The 20,123-nt window shown below is 39.4% G+C and overlaps 1 pseudogene; it reads right to left on the bottom strand.

The window, feature by feature from the left end:
- Positions 1 to 20,123, bottom strand: part of LOC133869037 (uncharacterized) — a 44,843-nt pseudogene that overhangs the window by 16,677 nt on the left and 8,043 nt on the right.

Raw genomic sequence — 20,123 nt, 5'->3', positions numbered from 1 at the left:
GATGAAGGGCTAAGATTCTAGGGTTACTAATTAAAGGCTATTATAAATAGCCTCCTCCTTTTGTTCTCTGATATATGAAATTTCAGTTGAGTTCTTGGACTCTTTGGATCCTTGAATTGATCTTTTATTGTTCCAGCTTCAATCTTAAATCTGATCATTTCATGTTATCGGACGTTCTGTGATGATAGTCGGGCACGTGAGGGCGCGTTATCATCATTTCGCCTTTTGGTTAGTGAGCAATGGTTTATTTGGGTTATGGGATCCTGGCCAAGTCGATCGTGGTGTGGTTGCTGAATACGGTGGAGTTGATTAGAGGAGAGAAGTTGAGAGAATTCTAGAGGAGTTATAGGGTTGGTAGCATTGTGTACGTTGCCCTAAGGAGTGCGGATAGTCATCAAAGGTTCTTGGAGTTATCGGAATACGGTGTTGGAGGTTGGAGAAGCTTCACCCTCATTCCGAAGGCCCAAGAAGGTAGAAGGGTGGGGCAACTGAGTTGTACAAATGGGGAAGGTGGTCAAGTATCTCGAGCCTCATGGTGTTGTGGCAGTAGGGACAGTAAGGCGTATGATGATGTAACAAGTATTTTATCTTGTTACTAATTTGTAGGGTTTAAGTATGGAATTTGTAAACGGAAATGAAATGAAAATAGAATTGACAATGATCTGAGGAAGAAATGGAAGAACAATGAAGAACAACAAAATTGGAAAATGATATTATACTGAAATTAGGCAAATTCGAGGATACCTAAAACCTCCGTGAGTAATTCGAGGTACTCCCCCTCCATTTTCAGTCTCAAGACTGGATGCCAATTTTCATGCCTAAAACATTTAACTAGACTTGTTTATATAGACCCATGTAAAGGCCACTAAATCAATAGGCCACTAACTAATAAGGCCCAATGCCTATTAAACTACTAAGGCTGCCCATTAACTAATATATCTGTTACAATACCGACCCCTTTAATCACCTTGCCTAGAAGTATTTTATCTTGTAACTGATTTGTAGGGTTTAAGCATGGAATTTGTAAACGGAAATGAAATGAAAATAGAATTGATGATGAACTGAGGAAGGAATGGAAGAACAATGAAGAACAACAAAATTGGAAAATGATATTATACTGAAATTAGGCAAATTCGAGGATGCCTAAAACCTCCATGAATAATTCGAGGTACTCCCCTTCCATTTTCAGTCTCAAGACTTGATGCCAGTTTTTATGCCTAAGACATTTAACTAGACTTGTTTATATAGACCCATGTAAAGGCCACTAACTAATAAGGCCCAATGCCCATTAAATTACTAAGGCGGCCCATTAACTAATATATCTGTTACAATACCAACCCCTTTAAGCACCTTGCCCAGAAGTATTTTATCTTGTAATTGATTTGTAGGGTTTAAGCATGGAATTTGTAAACGGAAATGAAATGAAAATAGAATTGATGATGAACTGAGGAAGAAATGGAAGAACAATGAAGAACAACAAAATTGGAAAATGATATTATACTGAAATTAGGCAAATTCGAGGATGCCTAAAACCTCCGTGAGTAATTTGAGGTACTCCCCCTCCATTTTCAGTCTCAAGACTAGATGCCAATTTTCATATCTAAAACTTTTAACTAGACTTGTTTATGTAGACCCATCTAAAGGCTACTAAACTAATAAGCCACTAACTAATAAGGCCCAAGGCCCATTAAACTACTAAGGCGGCCCATTAACTAATATATCTGTTACATATGATAATCCGCCGACGTCGCGGGTAGATTGGGTAATTTGGATATTCAAACAGTGAAGGGTATGGACGCTTTTGGTGAGAAGGAAGTTCAGTAGTTACCCAGAAATTTTGGTGTGCAAGCTGGCTGTGACAGCTTGAAACTTCCTTCAACGATAATTGAGGATTTCCTTTATTTACGGTATGTCAAAGATTTGCGGGTGTCCCTTACACCGTCAATCGGGAGGTGGAAAGGGGTCTGGTTAAATTAGAAGTGGGCCAAATGATGAAACCATGTTTAAGCCCGACTTCTAAGGTAAGGTTTCGGCTGTTTTTTCTTTTTTTATTTAATTTTTTTTATATTAATAATAATTTATTAAAAAGCATAAATTGTCCGGTGTTTAATTTTTTAAATAGGAATAATATTTTGAATCTGTTTACGGATTTCGAAACAATGAAAATGTGTTTGGATGTTGAATAGAATTCAGAGTCTTTTTAAATTTGTATTTGGGTATTGAATTTTTTAGATTGGAAAAAAGTATTTTTTAATGGTAGGAAGTTATTGAAAATGATTGGATTGTATAAAAAGTTGTGTATAATGATTGATGTTAAATTTATTAAAAAAAAAACAAATAAACATTTTTTTTAATAAAAAGAGTTAAAATTCAAAAACAAAAACAAAAAAGGAAGGGGTGGCTGGCCCCCAGCCAATGGGGGTGGTTGCGCGCCACCCCTACCCATTGGGGGTCCTAGGGGTGGCCTTCGGGCCACCCTTGGACCATCAGGCCATCCCTTCTCTTTTTTGTTTTTTTTTTTTTAAAAAAAAATAAAAAAATAAAAAAATAAATAAGTTTATTTATTTATTTTTTAATAAATTTATATTTTTTTTATTCAGATGGACACGTGTCGCCATCTTATTGGTTTGATGTGGCGCTGACATGGAATTTAACAGAATCTGTCAAGCTTTTTAACAGAATTTAACTTCTGGGATCGATTTGTAATTATAGTTTACCATAAAGACCTTTCATAAACTTTTTAAATCATAGGGAGTGATTCGTAATTATGCCATACCCCAGGGACCAGTGATACAATTATCCCATAAATATTTTTTAGATTGAAAAAAAATGTTCTTTAATAATGGTAGGAAATTATTGGATTGTAAGAAAAGTTGTGTATAATGATTGGTGTTATGAAAATTAATATTAGTAATGATTAAAATAATCATGGCATTTGAATATTTAAATATTTAAATCCGGGTTTTATTCGAGTTTTTATTAGGGTTGGATGTGGGTTTCCGGGTTTTTGAATAAAATCCGATTAGAATATTTCTTTGGGCTTTGATCACGATGATGGTTCAGGAATCAGCAATGAAGGGTCAAGGTTGCGAGGGAATAGGTCTTCGAAAGTGGGCATGTCATTAGGAAGTGAGAAATGATAAAATTACTACCCTTGCACAACTATCCTACAACCCCAAGACACATTGGGTGAGACCCACATGCATGGATCCCACCCAATGTATCTTGGTTGTGGGATAATTGTGTAATATAGGTTGTGTATGAATCACTTCCCTTAAGAAGTGCATCAGTATGGAGCTTAGATTCTTACTCAGTTGAGAAATTTAAAGTGGATGATAAATTTTTGCAATAGGCGTTAGATTGTTGAGAAGGGGATAGAGGGCCTCATACGAATTGTTGTCCTCCAACCCCATGGGTCTTTAACATGAGATGAATGCTAGGCAATTTGAAGATGAAGAAACATCAGTATTAGAGTTGAAATCTGCTTAACACTTTATTTTTATGGATATCGGCTCATCATCACTCGAATCATGTTACTTTTACAAAGTTTTTAATTTATTCTCTTTTGTTTCCTCATTTAAGGAGATCTCTTGTATACTTCATTTGTATTAGGATTGTCCCCTTTTACGCTTTTTCAATAATATATATATATATATATATATATATATATATATATATATATATATTCTGGGGATGTAGTACATAATTTATGGGGTTATCAACATATGGATTGGTCATACTTGGGGTTGACAGAAGCTTTTAGAGGGATTTTGTTAATGTACGATATGCCGGTGGAGCAAAAAATTGAAGATTGTGTGGGGAGCTTTTCGGTTGCGTGTTCTTTGTAAAATGTCAATGATAACTTTGATTGGGCTTATGCGAGTGTGTATGATCTAAATGATGATAGTTGATAGGAAATTACTTTAGGACGAGTTGGGAGGCCTTATGAGTTGGTAGGAGGTGACATGGTGTATGAGGGAGATTTTAATGTTGTTCGTTATCCGCTTGAAAGATCAAGCGATTCTTGACGGCCCCCAACTATGTTGGACTTTTCGGAATTCATTTTTTATAAAGGCCTCACGGACATCCCTCTTGTAGGTGGGATTATATATATAAGCAGAGAAATTCTATAAAAGATGTACGCGACTTTAAATATATAGGGAGTATACCAAAGGACGCAAAAAACATAAAAGGCCAAATAAAATTTTTTTTTTTAAAAAAAAAAAAAAAAAAAAAAAAAAAAACCACCCACAAAAACCCAACCACAAGAGAAAAACCAAAGAACCCCAACATTACTTCACACCAAAGAGCCTTCTTGCTTTTGCCCCGAGTAGAACCAAGACTCTTAGCATCATAATTGATATCACACTCAAAGTTACGTATTTCTCTAATTAGGAGCGGAGACCGGGACCTCAAGACACTGCCCCTCGACTACTTAAGCTGTTTCCCTCAAAGGAGATCCCCATAGCTTGGAGGCACAGTGAAGCATCGAAACCTACCCCCGAAGAACCTACAGCCTCTTTAGAAACAACTTCCTCCAAGATTTTTCCACCTCAAGAGGCGGGGAAGAATGGCTACGCGGAATAAGAAACCCACGCCGACAAAAGCTGACCGGAGGCTCCTTAACTGCCTCGGACTCCAAAGGTGGTGAAGGAAGAAAACCCAGGGGAGAAGGAGAAGCGGTGATCACCACCAAAGACTCAGCTATCAAAGACTTGTTCAGCTGCTTATCCTTTCGCTTCCAAGAGTACCTCATCATTGACTCCGAGGAAACACCGGGAAGAGCTGACCCACAACCTGCTTTCCTTGGCTATGGAAGTTGTGTCTGATCTAGAGAAGTTTACTACGAATAACTGTCAAATAATATATAAGTAAATCCTTCGATTAAAGATAAAGAGTAATTTCTAATTAGTAAGTTTCCATTTTGATCGAAAGAAATGCCGTTTCTTTCGTTTATGGACAGCATTTAAAGTCGGGCTCAGCATCTCCGGCGGTAAGAAGGGAGGGACCAATGAAGAAAACGTTGGACCCAATAAAGCAGAGACCTCTCCTGGCTTGGACAAAGACCTAGCCAAACCAGAAGCACCACCGGCGAAATCTGGAGATGCCGAAGAAGACCCATGGCTAGAGGACGCTAACTAGGACGAGAGACCACACCCCACTAAAGTAAACCCGACCGGGGGCAACGAAACGACCGCCGGAGAAGCCACTGGCGCACAAGACGACCGGCCAGGAGCACCCACCGCTTTTGGCACCACAGAAAAGGTCGCTGAAGGCAAGGAGATGGCCTGACCCAAAAGATTTGAACCTAAACTCGCTGAGAAAGAAACAGAACTAGAACCTAGAACATGACTCGACTTATTGGCCTTCTTAACGTTGGGCCTAAAACCCCATCTCCTGGATCCAGCCTATATCTAGGCCCCTCCAAACACAAGAAAAGAAAAAAAAAAAAAGCTCTCAAAAACCAGGCCCAAGGTCCATTTAAGCCTAATAGGAGAGATCCTGCCCATGTTGCATTTGAACCCACAAACCCAATCCAACCAAACACCAAAAGACTAGAGAAGCTTCTTGAAGATCTCCTTTTGCCCCTGATCTTCAACTGCATACACGACGGCACACATACCTGGAAACTTTGATATGCTGTTGCTGCATCGAAGCCTGGAGCAATAAGCATGATGGTCAATACCCAAAGGAAAAGATGGAGACATCTCCAAGGCGAAACAGCCCACCACCTGCCAGATCGTCACCTATTCCAAACTCCGCGGAAGAAATTGCTCCACCTTACACCAAGCCACCTCCGTAGACTAGACCAGAGGCCCACCACCGAAGAAAGGGAAGGTAGGCTTTGAACGCACCACCTCCGCAAACAACAGAGGGCCCCTGCCTTTCCCAAACACTCATCCATCAAAGCGCCACTAGCAAACGGAGCCTTGACCGAAGCTTCAAGAAAAGTCTGGGCTTTACTCAACTCCCTAGAAACACGGTTCCAACCCCACCCATCCCAGCCTTTAGGAAACATGGTCATCCCACTCTGACTGCCCACGGCTTAGACCACCACCTCAAAAAACTGATAGAGTACGTTCCCACCACTTTGAACGATTGTCACCTTTGAGCCTTCCCTATAGGATTTAACAAAATCCTCCGAAACAATGCTACGCAACGCCTCTTCCTCCATTGAAACCAGCCACACAGTGCATCACGAGCTTATCAGAACAAACCTAGAAAACCCTTTCCTATTTTCCACCATCCTCACACTACAAAAAAAAAAAAAAAACATGCAATCAGCCACGTGTCTACAATACTCGTTACTGTAGCCACGTGACCAGTTAGCCACGTGTAATAAATACACGTGGCTAGATGTAAGAGAAAATATAAAAAAGTCAGTTAGCCACGTGTATTAAAGACACGTGGCCAATTGGCGACGTGCATAATAGACACGTCTCCAATTAGCCACGTGTATAATATACATGTCTCCAATTAGTCACGTGTATAATAGACACGTGGTTAAAATATTTGAAAAAATTTAATTTATTAAAAAATTATTAATTTTTCTTTTTAAAAAAAAAAAAAATTAAAATTTTATTCATGTAGTTTATTGGCCACGTGGCACATAAACACATGGCTAAAATATTCTCTATTTTTTTTTTAATTTTTTTCAACAAGTAATTTAAAAAAAAAAAAATTAAAATTTAACATTTTAGCAACGTGCTTTGTGAACACGTTGCCATTTGCTTGTTTTGGGGGGAGACTCACGCGCCTGTTTGTTTCAAATTTTTAATTTTTTTTGTCATTTCTTTTTAAAACAAGATCTGTCGCCTATCTTCCTATTTTTTTTTTTTCCTTTTTTTTTTTTAGAAATCTCTCCATATCTCGTCGATCTGTTCTCCTAATTTTCTTCTTTAATTTTTTTTTTTCCTTTTTTTTAGAAATCTCTCCATCTCTCGTCGATCTGTTCTCCTCATTTTCTTCTTCTTCTTCTTCTTCTTCTTTTTTTTTTTTTTTTCAACTCTAGCTAGCAAACGACGTCTCCTCATTTTTCATCAAAAAAATTTCTCACTTTCTTTGTATTTTTTTCTTAGTAGACGACGATTCAGCCCCACCCGAACGCATGACGACTCAGCCCCACTCGGACGCACGACTCACACCCAGAGAAAATTGTTTTCGTCGTCGGTGATGGTGAATAGGCCGGTGGTGTATGGGTCCTTTTGATGGTGATTTTTGGTCTTTTTGTTAAATTTTTTTGGTCCTTTTTGTTAATCGCCGAAGTAGTTGGTTTCTTTTTTGTTAGTCGCCGGAGTAGTTGATTTTTGGATCTCGACGACGTCGTCGACGACAACGATTTGGACGAAGATCCGGCGCGGATCTCACCGGATGCATAGCCCTTTCTCCCGATCTCGCTGGATTGCCGGATCTCGTTGGCCCTTTCTCCAGATCTCGCCGGATCTCCGGATCTGGTCGGCCCTTTCTCCAGATCTCGCCGGATCGCCGGATCTTGCCGGCCCTTTCTCCAGATGTCGCTGGATCTCGCCGGAAAGAAAAAAAAAAAATCTGAAGAAGAAAAGAGCAGATATCGATCTGTTCTTTTCTTGTAATTTTTTTTTAAAAAAAATTACAAACGTTGGCGACGTGTGTAAGGAATAAGTGGCTAAAAATATATCATTTTTCATTATTATTATTATTTTTTTCTTAAAAAAAATACATTTAGCCACTTGAAAATAACACGTGGCTAAATGTCAAGTGGCTAAATAGTTACATATATAAAATTACACGTTGCTAAATGTACATTTAGCTACAATCAGATTCACCACGCGTAACCCATGTGGCCAATTGCACGTGGCTAACAGTTAGTCACGTGTATGACCCAATACACGTGGCTAACTGCATGTGACTAAACACAAAGTTTTTTGTAGTGTCAACACATCTAACCCATTCTCCACCGAGAAGAGGAAAGATTTAGCCTCCACAACGAAACAGTTCTCCATCCCCAAGCTTATATGGCAACCCCCAGAGGGGTCGAGGCAACTACTCCACCTCAAGGCGAAACATGGCCGCTAGCAACAAAAAGCAAATGCCCTAGAAAACTACCAGGCACCAAGGCCCAACGTCTAATAATTGTGATTCTCAGTCTTGGTCCAGATTTGATAGGTTTTTTCTTTTTTCGGATCGGGAAGAACAACTTCCTGATGTCCCTCAAAGGAGCCTCCCAAGAATCCTATCAGGGCATTTTTCCTTTGATATTGGATCGTGGTGTCTGTGTTTTAATTTGCTACTCTTCAAACCCATTTTACACCGATTAACGTAGTATGTTTTAAGTTGCTTTCTATGTCAACTACTTAAAAAAAAACAGACACACATGGGAAGACCATTAATTGAGGAAGGAATAAACTTTTAAGGAGTTGGAGAGGGTAATTCTTCTTGAGGAAGTGAGTTGGAGGTGTTGTGAGAGAGGGATAAAAACAATAAATTTTTCCACCAAATGAAAAATTCGCATAGAAGAAATAGCTATGTGGATTCCTTAGTTGTTAACAGGTCCATGCCTTCTGGTTCTACAAAAATATGGGAACATATTGTGCAATTTTACAATCGGTTGTATTCTGAACAATTTAGCTGGCGAGCAAAATTGGATGGCCTTTCTTTCAATGCCATTTATGTCGATTAGAGAGCATGGTTGAAAAGAACTTTTGAGAAGAGTGAAATGCCGGAGGTGGTGAGAAATCTGGATGGTGACAAGGCTCTAGGCCCGATGGATTATCCTTGGCATTTTTCCAAAAGTGTTGGGAGGGTTTTTTTTTTTTTTTTTTTTTTTTTTTTTTTTTTATAGAAAAGAAAAAAGAAAAAAGAGGACATTATAGATGTTTTCAAGGAGTTTCATAGCCGATGGAAGTTTGAGAAGAGCATTAATGCAACTTCTTTTTCCCTTATTCCTAAAAGACCCGATCTTGTGGACATTAAGGACTTTTGTCCTATTAGTTGGATAGTCAACTTCAGTCGGGAGAATATGGGGTACCGTCCAAGTTGGCTAGAGAAAGCATATGATCATTACAATTGGGAATTCTTACTCCATTTGCTTCAGTGTTGTGGTTTTGGGGTAAAATGGGGGCTTGGATAGAATATAGGTGAGATTCTCTATACTTGTGAATAGAACTCCGTCTAACTTTTTTAATAGTTCTTGTGGGTTGCAACAAGGGGATTCACTTTCACCTTTCTCGTTTGTGGTGGTTATGGAGGCATTGAGCCAGATGTTGATTGGGGCAATGGATTAGGGTTTCTTGACAGGGTTCTTAGTGGGGTCTAGGGATAATTTTTTTTTTTTTTTTTTTTTTTTTTTTTTTTTTTTTTTTTTTTTTTTTTTTTAAAGTAATGTCAATTCATAAGCTGGACCACACCCAAACGAAAGCCCCAACTAGTCAACAAATCCAGCACCCTTCGAGGCATAACCCACTCTAACCCAAATAAAGTAAAAATGTAAGTCCATAGATCGTAAGCAACTTCGCAATGAAGTAACAGATGTTCAATAGACTCCCCACTCTTTTTATACATACAACACCACTCAATAACCACAACATTCCTCTTTCACAAATTGTCATGTGTCAAAATTTTACATAACACTGCTGTCCATAATAGATTTTGAAGTTCAATACATTTCATTGATATATAGTAATGTATAAATATAGGAAGATGTTACACGAGTAAACCTATCTAGAATTTGAATTACAAATATATAAAATAGAATTGTATCTATCTATATTTGAAAATACAGAATCCTATCTCTAGATACTATCTATTTGTTAGGATTATGTTATCAGAGTAGTTTGAAGGAAGTGGACTGTGAGAGTTGCTATGCACTAGAAAGGAGTCTTCAAATGTATCTGGACGTGAGGTTGTATTTGCACGTGTAGGGGATGAGGTGGCAATGATATCGTTTACAGCCCTTGGCAAGCTAACGGGGACGGTACAAACCATAAGCTTGTCCCATAAAAATGTAAACTGAGCCGAACTTAGACCCTTAGTGAAGATGTCGGCAAGCTGATCATGAGTGCTAATAATACTTCATGGAGATATCACCATTAAGTACCTTCTCACGAATGAAATGGTAATCGACTTCAATATGCTTAGTCCTAACATGATAAACTGGGTTAGAAGCAAGGGCAAGAGCCCTAATGTTATCACACCATAGACGAGGAGTATAAAATAAAGGAATATCAAGATCCTTAAATAACATTTGCAACCAAAAGAGATCAGTTGTGACAAAGGCCATGGCATGATATTCTGCCTCTGTACTAGAACGTGCAACCACTGATTGTTTCTTTGCAGTCCAAGAAATTAGAGAGGATCCCAAAACGATACCAATCCCAGTTGTAGAATGACGATCATTTGGATTTCCTACCCAGTCAAAGTCACAGAATGTCTGAAGAGTCAATGGACCTTTAGTGTAACCATAAGCCGTGGTCAATTGTGCCCTTAAGGTAACAAAAGACTCGTTTTGCCGCTATCGAATGAAGCGTAGAAGGATTATGCATGTGTTGACATAACTGGTTGACATAAAAGGCAATATCTGGACGTGTTAAGGTACAATATTACAAAGAATCCACTGCCAAGTGATATGTAGTAATGTCCGTTGGAGATAAAGGATCACCATCCACAGTGGACATCTTCGAACCAACAAGGCAAGGTGAAGAAAATGGCTTAGCACCCAACATTTTTGACCTGGACAATAGGTCTGAAATGTATTTTGCTTGCCACAGATGTAAGCCTTGAGAGGACCGTACAACTTGGATGCCTAAGAAGAAATTCAAGTTGTCGAGATTCTTAAGTTTAAATACCTGTTAAAGCTGAGCAATAATAGAGGCAATATGTTATGTAGATGTGCCCGTGAATAGGATATCATCTACATATATCAAGAAGTAAAGATGCACACATCCTTAATGAAACACACAAATAAGGAGCTGTCAACAGTGGAAGAAACAAACCCAAGCTCCAGCAATGTCTGAGATAAGTGGGTAAACCAAGCACGGGGTGATTGTTTAAGGCCATACAAGAACTTGTGCAATCTGTACACATGAGAGGGAAACTGAGGATCAATGAAACCTCTAGGTTGTTCCATATACACTTCTTCCAGCAAATTGCCATCGAGAAAGGCATTGGACACGTATAATTAGCAAATACTCCAATTAAACTAGATTGCAAGAGCCAAAATAACTTGAATTGTAGACATTTTAACCACTGGACTGAAAGTTTCTATAAAGTCCACCAAAGTCTCTTGATCAAATCCCTAGCAACCAACCTAGCCTTATACCTTTTAATAGAGCCATCTTGTATATCCATTTATTCCGGATGATATTATGTTGAGAAGGATGAGGACATAATGACTAAGTTTCATTACTAAGTAAAGCATCAAATTCATCACCCATGGCAGCACGCCATTCAAGAGACTTCTCGGCTTGGGAGTAGCATGTAGGTTCAAGAGGAATTGATACACTGGAATGAGCACATAAAGGATGCTTTGTGAAGAAGAAGAATGTGTAATCTGGGAAGGAATGAGACTTCAAAGTGTTGATCTTAGACCGTGTGACCATTGAATGAGATGTAATAGAAATCGGTGTGCACATCGTCAAGTTCTACAAGAAGCTGTTTACGGAGCAGTGCAGGTGGAGGCCTTCGGTTGAGGGTATCTCCTTTGATTCTATTCTAGAGTCTGAGGCGAGTTGGATGGAGAGAGCTTTTGAGGAGGAGGAGGTCAGGAATGTAGTTTCAGCAATGGATGGAGATAAGGTGCCAGGTCCTGATAGCTTTTCTATGGCCTTCTTCAAAGAGTGTTGGGATGTTTTGAGGGGGGACATTATGGAGGTGTTTCGATAGTTTTTTATCGGGGGTTCTTTCGAAAAGAATCTCAATGCTTCGTTCATTTCTCTTATCCCGAAGATTCCAGGTGCTAACGATTTAAAAGACTTTCGGCCTATTAGTCTTGTGGGTGGAGTTTACAAAATCATCGCCAAAGTTCTAGCAAATAGACTTAAGACGGTTTTGGAAAAGGTTATTTCTAAATCTCATTGCGCCTTTGTCAAGGGGAGACAAATTTTGGACCCAATACTTATTGCTAATGAATGTCTGGATAGTAGATTAAGATCTGGGGAGCCTGGAGTCATGTGCAAAATGGATCTGAAAAAAGCTTATGATCATGTTAATTGGGATTTTCTCTTGTTTGTATTGAGGAGATGTGGATTTGGGGAAAAATGGTGCTCTTGGATAAAACATTGTATATCCTCTGTGAGATTCTAAGTGATGGTTAATGGCTCTCCTAATGGATTCTTCAGCAGTTCTCGTGGGTTGAGACAAGGGGATCCTCTCTCACCCTTGTTGTTTGTTTTTGTGATGGAGGCATTGAGCCAAATGATTTCAGCTGCGGTAGGAGGGGGCTTACTCGAAGGGTTTAGTGTTGGTAATGTTTCCTTCTCACACTTGTTATTTTCACATGATACTTTGATTTTCTGCAATGCTCGCCATGCTCAGTTGCGTTATCTTAGAAGCCTCTTTCTTCTGTTTGAAGCTGCTTCGGGCTTGAAGGTTAATTTGGCGAAGTCAGCTTTAATTCCTGTGGGAGACGTAGTTCAAGCAGAAGGTCTTACCGATATTTTAGGGTGTGGGGTTGCCAATCTACCGGTGAAGTATCTAGGCCATCCGTTGGGGGCTTCCTACAAATCTATTCATATCTGGGATGGTGTTATTGAGAAGGTTGAACGTCAGTTGGCCAGCTGGAAAAGGTTATACCTTTCCAAGGGAGGTAGAGTTACCCTCATCAAGAGTACTCTTGCCAACTTGCCCACGTATTTTTTGTCTCTCTTTCCTATCCCGGCAAGTGTAGGTGCTCGAATTGAGAAACTACAACGAGATTTCCTTTGGGGAGGAATTGGTGATGAGTTCAAGTATCATTTGGTGAAATGGTCTAAAGTGTGCACTCCAGTTTCAGAAGGCGGGTTGGGTATTAGAAATCTGGTGGTGTTTAACAAGGCTCTATTAGGCAAATGGCTGTGGCGTTATGGGATTGAGAGGGAAACTTGGTGGAGAATAGTGGTGGATTCCAAGTTTGGAAGTTTATGGGGAGGTTGGTGCTCCCTAGAGCCTACAGGTACTTTTGGGGTGGGGTTGTGGAAGAACATCAGGAAAGGGTGGAAGAAATTTGTAGGATTTTCTAGATTTGAGGTGGGAGGTGGGGCTAGAACAAAATTTTGGCATGACTTGTGGTGTGAGAACTCAACTCTTAAGGAAGCTTTTCCTGTTTTATTTGGAATTGCTCGTGCGAAGGATGCTTTAGTTGTGGATAATGTGGAGCTTGTGGGTGGCTTCAATCAGTGGAGCGTATGCTTTTTTAGAGAAGCGCATGATTGGGAAGTGGATACCTTTGCTGCTTTTTTCCAGGTATTGCACTCGGTCAGTTTTAATATAGGTAGTGAAGACAAATTGTGGTGGATCCCCTCCAAAAAATGTTTGTTCAAGGTTGGGTCTTTCTTTAGCTCTTTGGCTTGCGATGTGAGAAGTCACTTTCCTTGGAAGAGTGTATGGCGGACTCAGGCTCCTCCGCGGGTGGCTTTTTTCGCGTGGTCTGCGGCTCTAGGCAAGATCCTAACGGTGGATAACCTCAGGAAAAGACATGTCATTGTGGTGGATAGATGTTGCATGTGCAAGAGAAGCGGGGAATCAGTGGATCATCTTCTCCTTCACTGCGATGTTGCATACGCTATGTGGAGTGCTATTTTTTTCTCGTTTTGGTCTGTCTTGGGTTATGCCTTTGAGAGTCCTTGACTTGTTTGATGTTGGTGGACGGCTGGTAGGCCTATGAGTGCTCTTATTTGGAAGATGATGCCGACATGCATTCTCTGGTGTGTCTGGAAGGAAAGAAATGATAGGTGTTTTGAGGATTTTGAGAGATCCTCGGAGGATATTTTAGCTTCTTTTTTTCATACGTTGTATCTTTGGACGGTGACTTTTGTGTCACCGTTGTCGTTTACCTTTGATGAATTTCTTGTTCGTTTTTCACTTTCTAGCTAGGTGCGTTCTCTTGTATACTGCTGGTGTATTTAGGGGCGCCTTACGCTTTTAATAAGACCAACTTATTACTTATCAAAAAAAAGAATGAGATGTAATAGAACCTGATGAAGCCTCGAGCAGTAGAGGAATAATTGGATCATTGGATCCGAGAGATGGTTAGGTATCCAGTTGAGAAGAGGATAATGTAGCACTCAATAGAGGTGAGTATGGATCTTAGAATGCAAGAGGAAGAGCACTTGGAGCAATGGGAGGTTGTACTGAAGAAGGTGATGTAAAGCTAGGAAGAGCAAGAAAAGGAACATATGAGACCAAATCAGAAGTGGTAAAAGGAGATAGAACACCTTCTTTAGCAAGAAATCATGATTCGTCAAACACTACATGCCTTGACACATACACCTTAAAAGAAACTGAATCTAGACACCGATAACCATGTTGATTAGTGCTATATCCCAGAAAAATATAGTGTTTACTCTTAAACATTAACTTATAAGTGGAGTAGGGACGTAATAATGGAAAACATGAACACCCAAAGGAACGAAACAGAGAATAATCAGGACCTTTGTCAAAGAGTTTAAAATATGGTGAAACATCTTCAAGAACTGAAGGAACAAGAGACTTAAATTGAACAAAAACTGTGAAAACATTTTATTTAATATGAATGGTATACAACCAGGTAAATCTGAAAAAATCATCAATAAATAAAACATAGTATGAACAGCCACCTAAGGACTTTGTAGAGCATGACCAAAGACACAAAGAGACACGAGGAGAAGATTGAAATGGAAGCTGCTTGCTTTTGCCAAGTTGACAAGGTTTTTTAAACACCATTCAATTGCTTGAACCCCATTGACCGAAAGGGAAAATCGCTTCAAAACTTGATAATCAACTTGCTGAGAGGCATGACCAAGGCGAGAATGCCACACAGTTGCAGAAGTCTTGACACCTAAAAAAGCAGTCAAGGCATGCTACTTATTCACCGAGAAGGACTGCAAATGAAGAGGTTAGAGACCACCTTCACTCTGGCCTTCCAGTAGAGTGATTCCCGTGCAGTTGTCCTTAACAAAGTAATGAGAACCATTAAAGAGAAAAAAATAGTCATTATCTCTACAAAATTGATTGATGGAAAGGAGATTAGCATAAGCTTGAGGACAATGTAAAACTTTAGAAAGATGAGGAAGATTTAGGAGTACGAAAACTCATAGAACTAGTGTTTTGAATGCTCAAACCTATGTCATTCCCCACGGCTACATCTTCAAAACCCAAGTATGGCAGTAGTAAGGAGAGATTCTCAAGATTGGCAGCGATGTGTTGATTCGCAACACTCTCAGCATACCAGGGACCATTATCAGCAGCTTGGTTGGAGTTAGCTACCATTGTAGACAGTTGAGCAGGAGGGTGACAACCTTGAAGGCATGATCCATCCTATAAAAGCAATCCAACGCTTTATGACTCAACTTCCCACATATTTGACATGGGGATCTAGCAGTGATAGAAGAAGAGGTAGGCTGATATTTTGGTGAATAAGAGTTGGGTTTAGGACCATTCTAACGTTTTCTAGAGGGTTTTAACTTACAGTTTTGATTGTTGGCATTGGGCTTGGAGGAGAACATGGCAAACTGATGACTATCTGTAGTATTGGAAGCTGTTTGGCTATCCAATAGAAGCTCGTAAGAGAGCAATTCATCTTGAAACTCAGTGAAGGTAAGTGATTTGTAGCGAGAAGCCACCGACAAGGATGTGACAACAGGGTTGAATGAAGGGTGAAGTCCACCAATCACATAACCAATAAGAGCATCATCAGTAACCAGTTGACCAACAGCTGGAAGTTGGGCCGAAAACTACTTAGTAGTTTCAATATAATCAGTGCACCCTTTAGAGACTTGATGAAGACTTTGTAGCTAGCGCTAAAGATGAGAAATCCGAGTCTTCGAATGAGAGGCAAACCGGCTGGAGAGTGAGTCCCAGACTTGTTGAGCGCTGGTGCCACCAAAGGTGGTTGACATCACTTTCTCTGTGAGAGTGGCACTAAGCCAAGAAAGAACAAATTGATCTTTCTTATTCCAAAGTTGGAAAGATGGACACAAGGTAGTAGTAGCTTTCCCTTGGTCATCCAAGACGTACTTAGGAGGGCATAGTTCAGAACCATCCACAAAACCCATCAAGTCGTTTGTCTTCAAAATAGGAATAACTTGGTTGGACCACATGATGTAGTTGGGTCCTTCTAATTTGAAGGTCATAGGCGGAATGAATAGGACAACAGAGCTGGAAGCCATTGATAGAGAAAAAAAGATAGAAGCGGAAAAGAAAAGTGTAGAAGAGATCGAAAAAAATAAAAAAAAAAATCTGCGTGAGCAATTTAGAGCTCTAATACCATAATATATTTTGAAGTTCAATGCATTTTATTGATGTATCGTAACGTATAAATAGAATAAGAGGTTACATGAATAAACCTATCTTGAATTTGAATTACAAATATATAAAACAGAATTGTATTTATCTATATTTGAAAATACATAATCCCATCTCTAGATACTATCTATCTGTTAGGATTCTGTTATCTGAGTAGTCTGAAGGAAGTGGACTGTGAGAGGTGTTCTGTGATGAGTGCCAAATATTGTATATTTGGACCCCTTGATTTACATTAGTTAGACCTTTAGCCGTGCTATTTTCTGATATTTTTGTTAGTTTTTGTGTTTTTGTGTTTTATAGGTCAATAAGAGAGGAATGGCATAATTTCATGTGGAAATACTTGGAAATTCAGAAGTCCTGAAAAATCAATCGATCGAACTTAAAAGTCGATCAATCGATCGAAATTATGCCCGAAGTCGATTGATCAAAATTTCCCAGAACTTACTTTTACAGAAGCGCTCCAGAATACCCAATCAGGAGCGTCTCCATGACAAAAAGCAGTTCTCCCTCTGATTTTCGCAGCAAAACACGCTGATTTCGTGACTTTGGTTGTCTCTAGCAAGAGAGGAACCCTAGAGGGGGTTAGAGGAGTCATTTGACATGGGTTTCTAGCCCTAATTTCCTTCTATAAAGCCATAGCCATGCCTCCTTGTTGGGGGAGTTTAGAGAGCAATAGATAGGTTTAATTTCGTCCATTTCATAGTGTATTCCAGTAACTTTTGTTCTTAGACACTTTCTCTTTGTAAAGCTTTTCTTTTATTTCCATGTTTGTTCTTCATTTTCTTGTGGTGTTCTTAGTCATGGAAGGCTAGTAACCTCATCTAAGGCTAAGGAATCTACCAAACCAAATCCAACAACTCACACTCTTGCTTCCCACTTGAACACCCAAAGAACATTAAGCTTTGGATGTCATTCAAATTTCTTAACCACAAACTCTAGAACCATTAAATGAATCCAACTCAAAGATAAATCACAAAGAGTACCCATTTGAAATCAAATCATCCAATGTATCCATTCAATGAACAAATCACAATGTATCTAGACATGATACTGAAACTGGTAGTGAGGCTATATATGCACGTGTAGGGGATAAGGTGGTAGTGATATTGTTTACAGTCCATACAAAGAATGACACCCTCGCTAGAGCCTTTACATGCCAGATAATCTTCCAAGGAAATGAAAGGAGATCTTGTCTATTTAACGCTTCATAAAAGACTTCACTTCAAATAAACCCTTCTTGAAGAGGCTCCAAACTAACCCATCATCCTCTCCATGTTGAACCAGAGTAGAGAAAAGCCGCTCGAACAAAAAGAGTACCATCTCCACCTCCCAATCCTGGACTGGTCGCGTAAAGATGACATTACACTGAGTAACTCCATTTTGAACTACCAAATTATCTACCACTCTCGCATCTTTATTCCTAGCAATATTAAACAATACTAGAAAGCATAGCTTCAATTATCTATGCCCACATCATAAGTCATGCCAGAAACTTACATGCGCCCCATCCCAACGTCAAATCGAATAAAGTTGTGAAACTTATCTCACCCTCTTCTAATATGTTTCCAATGCCCACTCCAAAAGTACCCAAAACCTCGTTAGAACACCAACCACCCTTTAGACTCTCAAGTTTGACTTCAATCACCAATCTCCATAATACCTCTTTCTCTCTACCATACCTCCACAACCATTTTTCCAGGAGAGCTCGATTAAACTGGATGAAGTTGTGAACTCCCAACCCACCTGATTTTAATGGAGTATAGATCCTATTCCAATTCATTAAATGGTATTTTGTCTCATCTCCAATGTCATCCCATAAAAAATCCCTTTGAAGTTTATCAAGTTGATTAGCCACACCCACTAGAATAGGGAATAACGACAAGTAATACATAGGAAGGTTGGAAAGAGTACTTTTAAGAAGAGTCATCCGACCACCCTTCGATAAATACATCTGCTTCCATCCAGCCAACCGTTGTTCCATTTTCTCAATAACACCATTCCAAATAGAAGTGGACTTATAAGAAGAACCCAACAACAAACCCAAGTAAGTCATTGGCAAAGAAGCAACCCGACATCCAAGTAGTTGAACCAAACCTTCGATATCCTCCACGTCACTGATAGTAACAATTTATGATTTTCCTAAGTTGATCCTTAACCTTGAAGCAGCCTCAAAACATAAGAAGATACAACGCAAATGTCGAATTTGTTCTGCTTACACACCACAAAAAATCAATGTGTCATCGACAAACAATAAATGATTCACAACGAAAGCATCATTATCCCTGAACCCCACTGAAAACCTAGTCAAGTAACCCTAATCCATTGCCGTAATCAACATCCGGCTAAATGCCTCCATAACCACCACAAACAATAAAGGTGAAAGTTGATCCCCTTCCCGCAACCCATTAGAACTATTAAAAAAGCCAAGACAGGGTTCCATTCACAATAATAGAAAATCTCACCATAGGAATACAAAATTCTATCCAAGCCCTCCATTTCTCCCCAAAACCACAACGCCGCAGCAAATAGAGCAAGAATTCCCAATTAACATGATCATATGCCTTTTCCAGATCCATTTGTGAATCATTTATTGTTTGTCAATGACACCCTGATTTTTTGTGGTGTGCAGTCAAAACAAATTAAACATCTGTAATGTATCTTCTTATGCTTTGATGCAGCTTCAAGGTTGAGGATCAACTTAGGAAAATCACAAATTGTTCCCCTAAAGATGAGGTGGATGATGTTGAAGATTTGGCTCAAATCCTTGGATGTCGAGTCGTTTCTTTGTCAGTGACATATTTGGGTTTGCCATTGGGTGTTTCTTATAAGGCACTTCTATTTGGAATGGAGTTATTGAGAAAATGGAACGACGGTTGGCTGAATGGAAGAAAATGTATTTGACAAAGGGTGGTCAGCTGACTCTGCTTAAAAGTACTCTTTCCAACCTACCTACGTATCACTTGTCATTGTTCCCTATTCTAGTGAGTGTGGCTAATAAAACCAATAGACTTCAAAGGGATTTTTTTATGGGGTGGCATTGGAGATGAGGCAAAAGTCCATTTAGTGAATTGGAACAAGATCTGTACTCCAATAAAATCAGGTGGGTTGGGAGTTCACAACTTCATTCAGTTTAATCGAGCTCTTTTGGGAAAATGGTTATTGAGGTATGCTAGGGAGATAGAGGCATTATGGGGATTGGTGATTGAAGCGAAATTTGAGAGTTTAAGGAGTGGCTGGTGTTCTAAAGAGGTTTTGGGTACTTTTGGAGTAGGTGTGTGGAAACATATTTGAAGGGGGTGGGATAAGTTTCGTAACTTTGTTTGATTTGAGGTGGGGTTGGGTCTCAAGTAAGTTTCTGGCATGACCTTTGGTGTGGGGATAGACCATTGAAGCTATGCTATCCAGTTTTGTTTAGTATTGCTAGGCATAAAGATGCGAGGGTGGCAGATAATTTGTTTGTTCAAGATGGAATTACCCAGTGGAATGTCATCTTTACACGACCAGTCCAGAATTGCGAGTGGAGATGGTACTCTCTTTCTTCAAGCGGCTATATTCTATTCCGGTTCGACATAGAGATGATGATACGTTAGTTTGGATCTTGTCCAAAAGGGGTCAATTTAAAGTGAAGTCCTTTTATGAAGTGTTAATTAGACAAGATGACCCTCATT

The sequence above is a fragment of the Alnus glutinosa genome, chromosome 5 (assembly GCF_958979055.1).
Source record: "Alnus glutinosa chromosome 5, dhAlnGlut1.1, whole genome shotgun sequence".
Lineage (NCBI taxonomy): Eukaryota > Viridiplantae > Streptophyta > Magnoliopsida > Fagales > Betulaceae > Alnus > Alnus glutinosa.
The sequence above is the reverse complement of the archived record's forward strand: the minus strand, read 5'-3'. Positions and strand labels throughout refer to the sequence as shown.